The 18,146-nt window shown below is 30.3% G+C and overlaps 1 long non-coding RNA gene across 1 annotated transcript; it reads right to left on the bottom strand.

The window, feature by feature from the left end:
* Positions 1–16,414: 16,414 nt before the first annotated feature.
* LOC141379302 (uncharacterized) lies at positions 16,415–17,873 on the bottom strand. The gene is made up of 6 exons (XR_012395850.1): positions 17,246–17,873; positions 17,078–17,152; positions 16,913–16,989; positions 16,750–16,819; positions 16,578–16,657; positions 16,415–16,488 (listed from the first exon to the last, which is right to left on the bottom strand). It is a non-coding gene; the product is annotated as an uncharacterized lncRNA (long non-coding RNA).
* Positions 17,874–18,146: the final 273 nt, after the last annotated feature.

Here is an 18,146-nt window from a genome sequence, read left to right as displayed (position 1 = left end):
AACAGGATAGAAACTACACAAAGAAAGCATCAACCAGTAACATTGAGCTTGAGTATAAATAAACAAACAAATATCAAACATCACACAAAAATCAAAAAATGGTACCTTATAATCCTGAAATCTAGGAAAAAAGACAAAACAACACACAAATAAAGACAACAACAACAAGATAGAAACTACACAAAGAAAACATTAGCCAGTAACATTGAGCTTAAGTATGAAGAAACAAACAAATATGAGTTATTGCAAAAAAGAACAGAAAATGTTACCTTATAATCCCGAAATCTGAAAAAAAAGACAAAAACACACACAAAAAAGACAAAACAACCACAACAACAACAACGTGATAGAAACTACACAAAGAAAACGTCAACCAGTAACATTGAGCTTGAGTATAAAGAAACAAATAAATATCAAACATCACACAAAAAACAGAAAATGTTACCTTATAATCCCAAAATCTAGGAAAAAGGACAAAAAAAAAAACACACGCAAAAAAAAGACAACAACAACAAGATAGAAAATACACAAAGAAAATATTAGCCAGTAACATTGAGCTTGACTATAAAGAAACAAAGAAATATCAAATATTATAAAAAAGAATTGAGAAAATGTTACCTTATAATCTCGAAATCTGGATAAAAGACAAAAAGACACAAAAAAAGACAAAATAACAATAACAACAACAACTACACAAGGAAAACAACAACTAGCTACACTAAGCTTGAGCGACAAGAAACAAACAACAAATAACACAAAGAAAAACACAGAAAATGTAAAAATAAAGAGAGAATAAGTGAAAAACTATATATAAAGTGCTTGAAGAAAATATCAAGATACAATGGCTGAGTAAATGATGGCCCACCCACCGCATCCCCACTCACTCAGCCAACACAGAGCCAAACATTTTACCTTTTAACCTCAAAATCTGTGCAAAAAACTGAAAAAGAGACAAAAAGAGACAAACAACAACAACAACAACAACGAGATAGACACTACACAAAGAAAACCTTAACCAGTAACATTGAGCTTGAGTATAAAGAAACAAACAAATGTTAAATATTATAAAAAAACTGAGAAAATGTTACCTTACAATCCCGAAATCTGGGGAAAAAAGACAAAAAGACACAAAAAAGACACAACAACAACAACAACAACAACAACAACGACAACAACAACAACAAGATAGAAACTACACAAAGAAAACATTAACCAGTAACATTGAGCTTGAGTTTAAAGAAACAAACAAATATCAAACATTAAAAAAGATTTTTAAAAATGTTACCTTGTAATCCCGAAATCTGGGAAAAAAGACAAAAACACACACAAAAATGACGCAACAACAACAAAAACAACAACAACAACAACAGGATAGAAACTACACAAAGAAAACATCAACCAGTAACATTGAGCTTGAGTATAAATAAACAAACAAATATCAAACATCACACAAAAACAGAAAATGTAACCTCATAATCCTGAAATCTAGGAAAAAGGACAAAAAAAAAAACAAACACACATAAAAACGACAACAACAACAAGATAGAAACTACACAAAAAAAAACATTAGCCAGTAACATTGAGCTTAAGTATGAAAAAACAAACAAATATGAGTTATTGCAAAAAAGAACAGAAAATTTTACCTTATAATCTCGAAATCTGAAAAAAAGACAAAAACACACAAAAAGACAACAACAACAACAACAAGACAGAAACTACACAAAGAACACATTAGCCAGTACCATTGAGCTTGAGTATGAAGAAACAAACTAATATCAAACATATTAAAAAAAAACAGAAAATGTTACCTTATAATCCTGAAATCTAGGAAAAAGGACCAAAAAAAACACACACAAAAACGACAACAACAACAAGATAGAAACTACACAAAGAAAACATTAGCCAGTAACATTGATCTTAAGTATGAAGAAGCAAACAAATATAAGTTATTGCAAAAAAGAACAGAAAATGTTACCTTATAATCATGAAATCTGAAAAAAGACAAAAACACACACAAAAAAGACAAAACAACAACAACGTGATAGAAACTACACAAAGAAAACATCAACCAGTAACATTGAGCTTGAGTATAAAGAAACAAATAAATATCAAACATCACACAAAAAACAGAAAATGTTACCTTATAATCCTGAAATCTAGGAAAAAGGACAAAAAAACACACACAAAAAAGACGACAACAACAACAAGAGAGAAACTACACAAAGAAAACATTAGCCAGTAACATTGAGCTTAAGTATGAAGAAACAAACAAATATAAGTTATTGCAAAATAAAGAACAGAAAATGTTACTTTATAATCCCGAAATCTGAAAAAAAAACACACACACAAAAAGACAAAACAACAACAACAACAACAACGTTATAGAAACTACACTAAGAAAACGTCAACCAGTAACATTGAGCTTGAGTATAAAGAAACAAACAAATATCAAACATCACACAAAAAACAGAAAATGTTACCTTATAATCCCAAAATCTAAGAAAAAGGACAAAAAAAAAACACACAAAAAAGACAACAACAAAGAGATAGAAACTACACAAAGAAAACCTTAACCGGTAACATTGAGCTTGACTATAAAGAAACAAAGAAATATCAAATATTATAAAAAATAATTGAGAAAATGCTACCTTATAATCTCGAAATCTGGATAAAAGACAAAAAGACACAAAAAAAGACAAAATAACAACAACAACAACTACACAAGGAAAACAACAACTAGCTACACTAAGCTTGTGCGACAAGAAACAAACAACAAATAACACAAAGAAAAACACAGAAAATGTAAAATTAAAGAGAGAATAAGTGAAAAACTATATATAAAGTGCTTAAAGAAAATATCAAGATACAATGGCTGAGTAAATGATGGCCCACCCACCACATCCCCACTCACTCAGCCAACAGAGAGCCAAACATTTTACCTTTTAACCTCAAAATCTGTGCAAAAAACTGAAAAAGAGACAAAAAGAGACAAACAACAACAACAACAACAACAACAATGAGATAGACAATACACAAAGAAAACCTTAACCAGTAACATTGAGCTTGAGTATAAAGAAACAAACAAATGTTAAATATTATAAAAAAACTGAGAAAATGTTACCTTACAATCCCGAAATCTGAGGAAAAAAGACAAAAAGACACAACAACAACAACAACAACAACAACAAGATAGAAACTACACAAAGAAAACATTAACCAGTAACATTGAGCTTGAGTTTAAAGAAACAAACAAATATCAAACATTAAAAAAGATTTTTAAAAATGTCACCTTATAATCCCGAAATCTGAGAAAAAAGACAAAAACACACACAAAAATGACGCAACAACAACAACAACAACAACAGGATAGTGTAAGAATTGAAATATTACAAATATTTTTGATGTCTTTGACAATTCAAAACATGAGCTGAAGACAGGGCCTATGGACTCCACAACCCACCAGGGGGGAATGCGTGAAAAACCAGTTCCTGCTGCATTTGCATCTGACTAAGCTGAAACTCAGCTTCATCCCCCCAACTCACACATATGGTCATTTCAATGTTTGAATGTTCTAGAATTAACCAAACTGACTTTAACCATCATGTTTGATATCATTTGAAATGTCTCAGTGCGACTAGTACAATGGTCTCATTCTCTCAGAAATAGACATAATCAGAACAATAAATATATAACTTCAGGCATCTTTTGAACCACTGTGAAGGGTGTGACCGTTATATACACACACCCCCTTCCTTGAGGGAATTCTTGGATTATTTAAGGTAAGGTCTAAGAAAAACTCAGGGCGATTCTGCCTAACCAGATCAGCCCATAACATGGCTCGTTCCATGTTATGTATATTTCAAAGTCAGGAATGCATCTTTTTAATCTTGGATTTATCTTTGATAATTTGATGTTTTGTATTGATCGTTTATGAATTGACTGATTGAATTGGCATAATACATTTACCTGACTAATAAATTGTTATGTTTTGAATGATTCAAACAGAGTTCGTGTTATTATCTTTAGTAGATTGTGGTAATTTCATAGCACCACAAGCCCCTGTTCAGGTTAGTAGCGGACTAGAACACGGTAGACGGAGCATTGCGGCACGCTACACGATGTCTCTAGAGCTCCGACTAACAAATTGGCATTTATTCATGTATACTTAGGCTGTAAAAGGATATCTAAGGGGATAGTCCTTCACCCGATAAACTTTTAATACTATTTAGATAGTATAGTGATTATTCAAAGTTACTACTAGTTTAAGTACGACTGGTCTGCTTAATTCTATAGTAATGATCGTTATATGACTAAATAGCTCTGTCTGATTTAGGAGGTAGCAGACCTATGGGGACCGCATAAAAAATATCCTAATCTGAGTAAGTAGGGTTCTGCCTTTTTAGGATAGCGGTCAATCGCCACTGTTTAGTGACCAAGACTGACATGCTTGTGCTTAAGAAATTGTATACTCGGCCGGTACAAGATTCAGGATGTTATAGAGATCCCAATGAACGAGAATAACATAAAATGATGAACCGAAGAGAATATTCAATCATAATCTAAATTAATGTGAACGGAAACAAAATAACCTTCTCAATGTTTTATAATTGGAGTCAGATAAAACGAGGATAAACATATTAATATTCTAAACCATCTCATACTAAAATTGGAGTCAGATATGAGTTAAGTTTAATATAAATCAACATTGTGCACTGGAATGACCGAACATGCAGTGAACCTTCATCGACCATTGGATACCGTCATTGGACCAACTGGCTGGACCCTACAATAGAAGCTACACAAAGAAAACATCAACCAGTAACATTGAGCTTGAGTACAAAGAAACAAATAAATGTCAAACATCACACAAAAAACAGAAAATGTTACCTTATAATCCTGAAATCTAGGAAAAAGGACAAAAAAACCACACAAAAAAGACAACAACAACAACAAAGAGATAGAAACTACACAAAGAAAACCTTAACCGGTAACATTGAGCTTGACTATAAAGAAACAAAGAAATATCAAATATTATAAAAAATAATTGAGAAAATGTTACCTTATAATCTCGAAATCTGGATAAAAGACAAAAAGACACAAAAAAAAACAACAACTACACAAAGAAAACAACAGCTAGGTAAACTGAGCTTGGGTGACTAAAAAACAAACAACAAATAACACAAAGAAAAACACAGAAAACGTTAATAATAACATTGCAACCTCAATAACTTGATAAAGAGAGAAAAGGTTAAAAACTATATATAAAGTGCTTGAAGAAAATATTAAGATACAATGGCTGAGTAAATGATGGCCCACCCACCACATCCCCACTCACTCAGCCAACACAGAGCCAAACATTTTACCTTTTAACCTCAAAATCTGTGCAAAAAGAGAAAAAAAGACACAAAAAGAGACAAAACAACAACAACAACAACAAATAGAAACAACACAAACAAATGTTAAATATTATAAAAAAACTGAGAAAATGTTACCTTACAATCCCGAAATCTGGGGAAAATAGACAAAAAGACACAAAAAAGACACAACAACAACAACAGGATAGAAACTACACAAAGAAAACATCAACCAGTTACATTGTGCTTGAGTATAAAGAAACAAATATGAATTATTGCAAAAAAGAACAGAAAATTTTACCTTATAATCCCGAAATCTCGGAAAAAAGACAAAAACACACAAAGAAAGACACAACAACAACAACAACAACAGGATAGAAACTACACAAAGAAAACATCAACCAGTAACATTGAGCTTGAGTATAAAGAAACAAATAAATATCAAACATCACACAAAAAACAGAAAATGTTACCTTATAATCCTGAAATCTAGGAAAAAGGACAAAAAAAAACACACACACAAAAAAGACAACAAACAACAAGATAGAAACTACACAAAGAAAACATTAACCGGTAACATTGAGCTTGACTATAAAGAAACAAAGAAATATCAAATATTATAAAAAAGAATTGAGAAAATGTTACCTTATAATCTCGAAATCTGGATAAAAGACAAAAAGACACAAAAAAAGACAAAATAACAACAACAACAACAACTACACAAGGAAAACAACAACTAGCTACACTAAGCTTGAGCGACAAGAAACAAACAACAAATAACACAAAGAAAAACACAGAAAATGTAAAAATAAAGAGAGAAAAGGTTAAAAACTATATATAAAGTGCTTAAAGAAAATATCAAGATACAATGGCTGAGTAAATGATGGCCCACCCACCGCATCCACACTCACTCAGCCAACACAAATCTAAACATTTTACCTTTTAACCTCAAAATCTGTGCAAAAAACTGAAAAAGAGACAAACAACAACAACAACAACAACAACAACAACAACGAGATAGACACTACACAAAGAAAACCTTAACCAGTAACATTGAGCTTGAGTATAAAGAAACAAACAAATGTTAAATATTATAAAAAAACTGAGAAAATGTTACCTTACAATCCCGAAATCTGGGGAAAAAAGACAAAAAGACACAAAAAAGACACAACAACAACAACAACAACAACAAGAAGATAGAAACTACACAAAGAAAACATTAACCAGTAACATTGAGCTTGAGTTTAAAGAAACAAACAAATATAAAACATTAAAAAAGATTTTAAAAAATGTTACCTTATAATCCCGAAATCTGAGAAAAAAGACAAAAACACACACAAAAATGACGCAACAACAACAACAACAACAACAACAACAACAGGATAGAAACTACACAAAGAAAACATCAACCAGTAACATTGAGCTTGAGTATAAATAAACAAACAAATATCAAACATCACACAAAAACAGAAAATGTTACCTCATAATCCTGAAATCTAGGAAAAAGGACAAAAAAAAAACAAACACACACAAAAATGACAACAACAAGATAGAAACTACACAAAAAAAAACATTAGCCAGTAACATTGAGCTTGAGTATGAAAAAACAAACAAATATGAGTTATTGCAAAAAAGAACAGAAAATTTTACCTTATAATCATGAAATCTGAAAAAAAGACAAAAACACACAAAAAAGACAACAACAACAACAAGACAGAAACTACACAAAGAACACATTAGCCAGTACCATTGAGCTTGAGTATGAAGAAACAAACAAATATCAAACATCACAAAAAAAAACAGAAAATGTTACCTTATAATCCTGAAATCTAGGAAAAAGGACCAAAAAAAAAAAACACACACAAAAACGACAACAACAACAAGACAGAAACTACACAAAGAAAACATTAGCCAGTAACATTGATCTTAAGTATGAAGAAGCAAACAAATATAAGTTATTGCAAAAAAGAACAGAAAATTTTACCTTATAATCCCGAAATCTCGGAAAAAAGACAAAAACACACAAAGAAAGACACAACAACAACAACAACGTGATAGAAACTACACAAAGAAAACATCAACCAGTAACATTGAGCTTGAGTATAAAGAAACAAATAAATATCAAACATCACACAAAAAACAGAAAATGTTACCTTATAATCCCGAAATCTAGGAAAAAGGACAAAAAAAACACACAAAAAAGACAACAACAACAACATAGAAACTACACAAAAAAAAACATTAACCAGTAACATTGAGCTTGAGTTTAAAGAAACAAACAAATATCAAACATTAAAAAAGATTTTTAAAAATGTTACCTTATTATCCTGATATCTGGGAAAAAAGACAAAAACACACAAAAAAAGACAACAACAACAACAGGATAGAAACTACACAAAGAAAACATCAACCAGTAACATTGAGCTTGGGTATGAAGAAACAAACAAATATCAAACATCACACAAAAAACAAAAAATGTTACCTTATAATCCTGAAATCTAGGAAAAAGGACAAAAAAAACACACACACAAAAACGACAACAACAACAAGAGAGAAACTACACAAAGAAAACATTAGCCAGTAACATTGAGCTTAAGTATGAAGAAACAAACAAATATAAGTTATTGCAAAAAAAGAACAGAAAATGTTACCTTATAATCCCGAAATCTGAAAAAAAAAACACACACACAAAAAGACAAAACAACAACAACAACAACAACAACAACAACAACAATGTGATAGAAACTACACTAAGAAAACGTCAACCCGTAACATTGAGCTTGAGTATAAAGAAACAAATAAATATCAAACATCACACAAAAAACAGAAAATGTTACCTTATAATCCCAAAATCTAGGAAAAAGGACAAAAAAACACACACAAAAAAGACAACAACAACAAGATAGAAACTACACAAAGAAAACATTAACCGGTAACATTGAGCTTGACTATAAAGAAACAAAGAAATATCAAATATTATAAAAAATAATTGAGAAAATGTTACCTTATAATCTCGAAATCTGGATAAAAGACAAAAAGACACAAAAAAAGACAAAATAACAATAACAACAACAACTACACAAGGAAAACAACAACTAGCTACACTAAGCTTGAGCGACAAGAAACAAACAACAAATAACACAAAGAAAAACACAGAAAATGTAAAATTAGAGAGAGAATAAGTGAAAAACTATATATAAAGTGCTTGAAGAAAATATCAAGATACAATGGCTGAGTAAATGATGGCCCACCCACCGCATCCCCACTCACTCAGCCAACACAGAGCCAAACATTTTACCTTTTAACCTCAAAATCTGTGCAAAAAACTGAAAAAGAGACAAAAAGAGACAAACAACAACAACAACAACAACAGGATAGAAACTACACAAAGAAAACATCAACCAGTAACATTGAGCTTGAGTATAAAGAAACAAACAAATATGAGTAATTGCAAAGAAGAACAGAAAATTTTACCTTATAATCCCAATATCTGAAAAAACACACACACACACACACACAAAAGACAAAACAACAACAACAACAACAACAACAGGATAGAAACTACACAAAGAAAACATCAACCAGTAACATTGAGCTTGAGTACAAACAAACAAATAAATGTCAAACATCACACAAAAAACAGAAAATGTTACCTTATAATCCTGAAATCTAGGAAAAAGGACAAAAAAAAACCACACAAAAAAGACAACAACAACAACAAAGAGATAGAAACTACACAAAGAAAACCTTAACCGGTAACATTGAGCTTGACTATAAAGAAACAAAGAAATATCAAATATTATAAAAAATAATTGAGAAAATGTTACCTTATAATCTCGAAATCTGGATAAAAGACAAAAAGACACAAAAAAAAACAACAACAACTACACAAAGAAAACAACAGCTAGGTAAACTGAGCTTGGGTGACAAAAAAACAAACAACAAATAACACAAAGAAAAACACAGAAAACGTTAATAATAACATTGCAAGCTCAATAACTTGATAAAGAGAGAAAAGGTTAAAAACTATATATAAAGTGCTTGAAGAAAATATCAAGATACAATGGCTGAGTAAATGAAGGCCCACCCACCACATCCCCACTCACTCAGCCAACAGAGAACCAAACATTTTACCTTTTAACCTCAAAATCTGTGCAAAAAGAAAAAAAAGACACAAAAAGAGACAAAACAACAACAACAACAAATAGAAACTACACAAACAAATGTTAAATATTATAAAAAAACTGAGAAAATGTTACCTTACAATCCCGAAATCTGGGGAAAAAAGACAAAAAGACACAAAAAGACAAAAACACACAAAGAAAGACAAACAACAACAACAACAACAACAACAGGATAGAAACTACACAAAGAAAACATCAACCAGTAACATTGAGCTTGAGTATAAAGAAACAAATAAATATCAAACATCACACAAAAAACAGAAAATGTTACCTTATAATCCTGAAATCTAGGAAAAAGGACAAAAAAACACACAAAAAAGACAACAACAACAAGATAGAAACTACACAAAAGAAAACATTAGCCAGTAACATTGAGCTTGAGTATGAAGAAACAAACAAATTTGAGTTATTGCAAAAAAGAACAGAAAATTTTACCTTATAATCCTGAAATCTGAAAAAAAAGACAAAAACACAAAAAACAAAACAAAACAACAACAACAACAAGATAGAAACTACACAAAGAAAACATTAGCCAGTAACATTGAGCTTGAGTATAAAGAAACAAATACCAAACATCACACAAAAAACAGAAAATGTTACCTTATAATCCTGAAATCTAGGAAAAAGGACAAAAAAAAACACACAAAAAAGACGACAACAACAACAAGACAGAAACTACACAAAGAAAACATTAGCCAGTAACATTGAGCTTAAGTATGAAGAAACAAACAAATATGAGTTATTGCAAAAAAGAACAGAAAATTTTACCTTATAATCCCAAAATCTGAAAAAAAGACAAAAACACACACAAAAAAGACAAAACAACAACAACAACAACAACAGGATAGAAACTACACAAAGAAAACATCAACCAGTAACATTGAGCTTGAGTACAAAGAAACATATAAATGTCAAACATCACACAAAAAACAGAAAATGTTACCTTATAATCCTGAAATCTAGGAAAAAGGACAAAAAAACCACACAAAAAAGACAACAACAACAACAACGAGATAGACACTACACAAAGAAAACCTTAACCAGTAACATTGAGCTTGAGTATAAAGAAACAAACAAATGTTAAATATTATAAAAAAACTGAGAAAATGTTACCTTACAATCCCGAAATCTGGGGAAAAAAGACAAAAAGACACAAAAAAGACACAACAACAACAACAACAACAACAAGAAGATAGAAACTACACAAAGAAAACATTAACCAGTAACATTGAGCTTGAGTTTAAAGAAACAAACAAATATCAAACATTAAAAAAGATTTTAAAAAATGTTACCTTATAATCCCGAAATCTGAGAAAAAAGACAAAAACACACACAAAAATGACGCAACAACAACAACAACAACAACAACAACAACAGGATAGAAACTACACAAAGAAAACATCAACCAGTAACATTGAGCTTGAGTATAAATAAACAAACAAATATCAAACATCACACAAAAACAGAAAATGTTACCTCATAATCCTGAAATCTAGGAAAAAGGACAAAAAAAAACAAACACACACAAAAATGACAACAACAAGATAGAAACTACACAAAAAAAAACATTAGCCAGTAACATTGAGCTTGAGTATGAAAAAACAAACAAATATGAGTTATTGCAAAAAAGAACAGAAAATTTTACCTTATAATCATGAAATCTGAAAAAAAGACAAAAACACACAAAAAAGACAACAACAACAACAAGACAGAAACTACACAAAGAACACATTAGCCAGTACCATTGAGCTTGAGTATGAAGAAACAAACAAATATCAAACATCACAAAAAAAAACAGAAAATGTTACCTTATAATCCTGAAATCTAGGAAAAAGGACCAAAAAAAAAAACACACACAAAAACGACAACAACAACAAGACAGAAACTACACAAAGAAAACATTAGCCAGTAACATTGATCTTAAGTATGAAGAAGCAAACAAATATAAGTTATTGCAAAAAAGAACAGAAAATTTTACCTTATCATCCCGAAATCTCGGAAAAAAGACAAAAACACACAAAAAAAGACAACAACAACAACAGGATAGAAACTACACAAAGAAAACATCAACCAGTAACATTGAGCTTGGGTATGAAGAAACAAACAAATATCAAACATCACACAAAAAACAAAAAATGTTACCTTATAATCCTGAAATCTAGGAAAAAGGACAAAAAAAACACACACACAAAAACGACAACAACAACAAGAGAGAAACTACACAAAGAAAACATTAGCCAGTAACATTGAGCTTAAGTATGAAGAAACAAACAAATATAAGTTATTGCAAAAAAAGAACAGAAAATGTTACCTTATAATCCCGAAATCTGAAAAAAAAAACACACACACAAAAAGACAAAACAACAACAACAACAACAACAACAACAACAACAACAACAATGTGATAGAAACTACACTAAGAAAACGTCAACCCGTAACATTGAGCTTGAGTATAAAGAAACAAATAAATATCAAACATCACACAAAAAACAGAAAATGTTACCTTATAATCCCAAAATCTAGGAAAAAGGACAAAAAAACACACACAAAAAAGACAACAACAACAAGATAGAAACTACACAAAGAAAACATTAACCGGTAACATTGAGCTTGACTATAAAGAAACAAAGAAATATCAAATATTATAAAAAATAATTGAGAAAATGTTACCTTATAATCTCGAAATCTGGATAAAAGACAAAAAGACACAAAAAAAGACAAAATAACAATAACAACAACAACTACACAAGGAAAACAACAACTAGCTACACTAAGCTTGAGCGACAAGAAACAAACAACAAATAACACAAAGAAAAACACAGAAAATGTAAAATTAGAGAGAGAATAAGTGAAAAACTATATATAAAGTGCTTGAAGAAAATATCAAGATACAATGGCTGAGTAAATGATGGCCCACCCACCGCATCCCCACTCACTCAGCCAACACAGAGCCAAACATTTTACCTTTTAACCTCAAAATCTGTGCAAAAAACTGAAAAAGAGACAAAAAGAGACAAACAACAACAACAACAACAACAGGATAGAAACTACACAAAGAAAACATCAACCAGTAACATTGAGCTTGAGTATAAAGAAACAAACAAATATGAGTAATTGCAAAGAAGAACAGAAAATTTTACCTTATAATCCCAATATCTGAAAAAACACACACACACACACACAAAAGACAAAACAACAACAACAACAACAACAACAGGATAGAAACTACACAAAGAAAACATCAACCAGTAACATTGAGCTTGAGTACAAACAAACAAATAAATGTCAAACATCACACAAAAAACAGAAAATGTTACCTTATAATCCTGAAATCTAGGAAAAAGGACAAAAAAAAACCACACAAAAAAGACAACAACAACAACAAAGAGATAGAAACTACACAAAGAAAACCTTAACCGGTAACATTGAGCTTGACTATAAAGAAACAAAGAAATATCAAATATTATAAAAAATAATTGAGAAAATGTTACCTTATAATCTCGAAATCTGGATAAAAGACAAAAAGACACAAAAAAAAACAACAACAACTACACAAAGAAAACAACAGCTAGGTAAACTGAGCTTGGGTGACAAAAAAACAAACAACAAATAACACAAAGAAAAACACAGAAAACGTTAATAATAACATTGCAAGCTCAATAACTTGATAAAGAGAGAAAAGGTTAAAAACTATATATAAAGTGCTTGAAGAAAATATCAAGATACAATGGCTGAGTAAATGAAGGCCCACCCACCACATCCCCACTCACTCAGCCAACAGAGAACCAAACATTTTACCTTTTAACCTCAAAATCTGTGCAAAAAGAAAAAAAAGACACAAAAAGAGACAAAACAACAACAACAACAAATAGAAACTACACAAACAAATGTTAAATATTATAAAAAAACTGAGAAAATGTTACCTTACAATCCCGAAATCTGGGGAAAAAAGACAAAAAGACACAAAAAGACAAAAACACACAAAGAAAGACAAACAACAACAACAACAACAGGATAGAAACTACACAAAGAAAACATCAACCAGTAACATTGAGCTTGAGTATAAAGAAACAAATAAATATCAAACATCACACAAAAAACAGAAAATGTTACCTTATAATCCTGAAATCTAGGAAAAAGGACAAAAAAACACACAAAAAAGACAACAACAACAAGATAGAAACTACACAAAAGAAAACATTAGCCAGTAACATTGAGCTTGAGTATGAAGAAACAAACAAATTTGAGTTATTGCAAAAAAGAACAGAAAATTTTACCTTATAATCCTGAACGCTGAAAAAAAAGACAAAAACACAAAAAACAAAACAAAACAACAACAACAACAAGATAGAAACTACACAAAGAAAACATTAGCCAGTAACATTGAGCTTGAGTATAAAGAAACAAATACCAAACATCACACAAAAAACAGAAAATGTTACCTTATACTCCTGAAATCTAGGAAAAAGGACAAAAAAAAAACACACAAAAAAGACGACAACAACAACAAGACAGAAACTACACAAAGAAAACATTAGCCAGTAACATTGAGCTTAAGTATGAAGAAACAAACAAATATGAGTTATTGCAAAAAAGAACAGAAAATTTTACCTTATAATCCCAAAATCTGAAAAAAAAGACAAAAACACACACAAAAAAGACAAAACAACAACAACAACAACAACAGGATAGAAACTACACAAAGAAAACATCAACCAGTAACATTGAGCTTGAGTATAAAGAAACAAATAAATGTCAAACATCACACAAAAAACAGAAAATGTTACCTTATAATCCTGAAATCTAGGAAAAAGGACAAAAAAACCACACAAAAAAGACAACAACAACAACAACAAAGAGATAGAAACTACACAAAGAAAACCTTAACCGGTAACATTGAGCTTGACTATAAAGAAACAAAGAAATATCAAATATTATAAAAAATAATTGAGAAAATGTTACCTTATAATCTCGAAATCTGGATAAAAGACAAAAAGACAAAAAAAAAAACAACAACAACTACACAAAGAAAACAACAGCTAGGTAAACTGAGCTTGGGTGACTAAAAAACAAACAACAAATAACACAAAGAAAAACACAGAAAACGTTAATAATAACATTGCAACCTCAATAACTTGATAAAGAGAGAAAAGGTTAAAAACTATATATAAAGTGCTTGAAGAAAATATCAAGATACAATGGCTGAGTAAATGATGGCCCACCCACCACATCCCCACTCACTCAGCCAACAGAGAACCAAACATTTTAACTTTTAACCTCAAAATCTGTGCAAAAAGAAAAAAAAGACACAAAAAGAGACAAAACAACAACAACAACAAATAGAAACTACACAAACAAATGTTAAATATTATAAAAAAACTGAGAAAATGTTACCTTACAATCCCGAAATCTGGGGAAAAAAGACAAAAAGACACAAAAAGACAAAAACACACAAAGAAAGACAAACAACAACAACAACAACAACAACAGGATAGAAACTACACAAAGAAAACATCAACCAGTAACATTGAGCTTGAGTATAAAGAAACAAATAAATATCAAACATCACACAAAAAACAGAAAATGTTACCTTATAATCCTGAAATCTAGGAAAAAGGACAAAAAAACACACAAAAAAGACAACAACAACAAGATAGAAACTACACAAAAGAAAACATTAGCCAGTAACATTGAGCTTGAGTATGAAGAAACAAACAAATTTGAGTTATTGCAAAAAAGAACAGAAAATTTTACCTTATAATCCTGAAATCTGAAAAAAAAGACAAAAACACAAAAAACAAAACAAAACAACAACAACAACAAGATAGAAACTACACAAAGAAAACATTAGCCAGTAACATTGAGCTTGATTATAAAGAAACAAATACCAAACATCACACAAAAAACAGAAAATGTTACCTTATAATCCTGAAATCTAGGAAAAAGGACAAAAAAAAAAACACACAAAAAAGACGACAACAACAACAAGACAGAAACTACACAAAGAAAACATTAGCCAGTAACATTGAGCTTAAGTATGAAGAAACAAACAAATATGAGTTATTGCAAAAAAGAACAGAAAATTTTACCTTATAATCCCAAAATCTGAAAAAAAGACAAAAACACACACAAAAAAGACAAAACAACAACAACAACAACAACAGGATAGAAACTACACAAAGAAAACATCAACCAGTAACATTGAGCTTGAGTACAAAGAAACAAATAAATGTCAAACATCACACAAAAAACAGAAAATGTTACCTTATAATCCTGAAATCTAGGAAAAAGGACAAAAAAACCACACAAAAAAGACAACAACAACAACAAAGAGATAGAAACTACACAAAGAAAACCTTAACCGGTAACATTGAGCTTGACTATAAAGAAACAAAGAAATATCAAATATTATAAAAAATAATTGAGAAAATGTTACCTTATAATCTCGAAATCTGGATAAAAGACAAAAAGACACAAAAAAAGACAAAATAACAACAACAACTACACAAAGAAAACAACAGCTAGGTAAACTGAGCTTGGGTGACTAAAAAACAAACAACAAATAACACAAAGAAAAACACAGAAAACGTTAATAATAACATTGCAAGCTCAATAACTTGATAAAGAGAGAAAAGGTTAAAAACTATATATAAAGTGCTTGAAGAAAATATCAAGATACAATGGCTGAGTAAATGATGGCCCACCCACCACATCCCCACTCACTCAGCCAACAGAGAACCAAACATTTTAACTTTTAACCTCAAAATCTGTGCAAAAAGAAAAAAAAGACACAAAAAGAGACAAAACAACAACAACAACAAATAGAAACTACACAAACAAATGTTAAATATTATAAAAAAACTGAGAAAATGTTACCTTACAATCCCGAAATCTGGGGAAAAAAGACAAAAAGACACAAAAAAGACACAACAACAACAACAGGATAGAAACTACACAAAGAAAACATCAACCAGTAACATTGAGCTTGAGTATAAAGAAACAAATATGAACTATTGCAAAAAAGAACAGAAAATTTTACCTTATAATCCCGAAATCTCGGAAAAAAGACAAAAACACACAAAGAAAGACACAACAACAACAACAACAACAGGATAGAAACTACACAAAGAAAACATCAACCAGTAACATTGAGCTTGAGTATAAAGAAACAAATAAATATCAAACATCACACAAAAAACAGAAAATGTTACCTTATAATCCTGAAATCTAGGAAAAAGGACAAAAAAACACACAAAAAAGACAACAACAACAAGATAGAAACTACACAAAGAAAACATTAGCCAGTAACATTGAGCTTGAGTATGAAGAAACAAACAAATTTGAGTTATTGCAAAAAAGAACAGAAAATTTTACCTTATAATCCCAAAATCTGAAAAAAAAGACAAAAACACAAAAAACAAAACAAAACAACAACAACAACAAGATAGAAACTACACAAAGAAAACATTAGCCAGTAACATTGAGCTTGAGTATAAAGAAACAAATACCAAACATCACACAAAAAACAGAAAATGTTACCTTATAATCCTGAAATCTAGGAAAAAGGACAAAAAAAAAACACACAAAAAGACGACAACAACAACAAGACAGAAACTACACAAAGAAAACATTAGCCAGTAACATTGAGCTTAAGTATGAAGAAACAAACAAATATGAGTTATTGCAAAAAAGAACAGAAAATTTTACCTTATAATCCCAAAATCTGAAAAAAAGACAAAAACACACACAAAAAAGACAAAACAACAACAACAACAACAACAACAGGGTAGAAACTACACAAAGAAAACATCAACCAGTAACATTGAGCTTGAGTACAAAGAAACAAATAAATGTCAAACATCACACAAAAAACAGAAAATGTTACCTTATAATCCTGAAATCTAGGAAAAAGGACAAAAAAACCACACAAAAAAGACAACAACAACAACAACAAAGAGATAGAAACTACACAAAGAAAACCTTAACCGGTAACATTGAGCTTGACTATAAAGAAACAAAGAAATATCAAATATTATAAAAAATAATTGAGAAAATGTTACCTTATAATCTCGAAATCTGGATAAAAGACAAAAAGACACAAAAAAAAAAACAACAACAACTACACAAAGAAAACAACAGCTAGGTAAACTGAGCTTGGGTGACTAAAAAACAAACAACAAATAACACAAAGAAAAACACAGAAAACGTTAATAATAACATTGCAAGCTCAATAACTTGATAAAGAGAGAAAAGGTTAAAAACTATATATAAAGTGCTTGAAGAAAATATCAAGATACAATGGCTGAGTAAATGATGGCCCACCCACCACATCCCCACTCACTCAGCCAACAGAGAACCAAACATTTTAACTTTTAACCTCAAAATCTGTGCAAAAAGAAAAAAAAAGACACAAAAAGAGACAAAACAACAACAACAACAACAAATAGAAACTACACAAACAAATGTTAAATATTATTAAAAAACTGAGAAAATGTTACCTTACAATCCCGAAATCTGGGGAAAAAAGACAAAAAGACACAAAAAAGACACAACAACAACAACAACAGGATAGAAACTACACAAAGAAAACATCAACCAGTAACATTGA

Source organism: Danio rerio, chromosome 20 (genome assembly GCF_049306965.1).
Source record: "Danio rerio strain Tuebingen ecotype United States chromosome 20, GRCz12tu, whole genome shotgun sequence".
Taxonomy (NCBI): domain Eukaryota; kingdom Metazoa; phylum Chordata; class Actinopteri; order Cypriniformes; family Danionidae; genus Danio; species Danio rerio.
The sequence above is the reverse complement of the archived record's forward strand: the minus strand, read 5'-3'. Positions and strand labels throughout refer to the sequence as shown.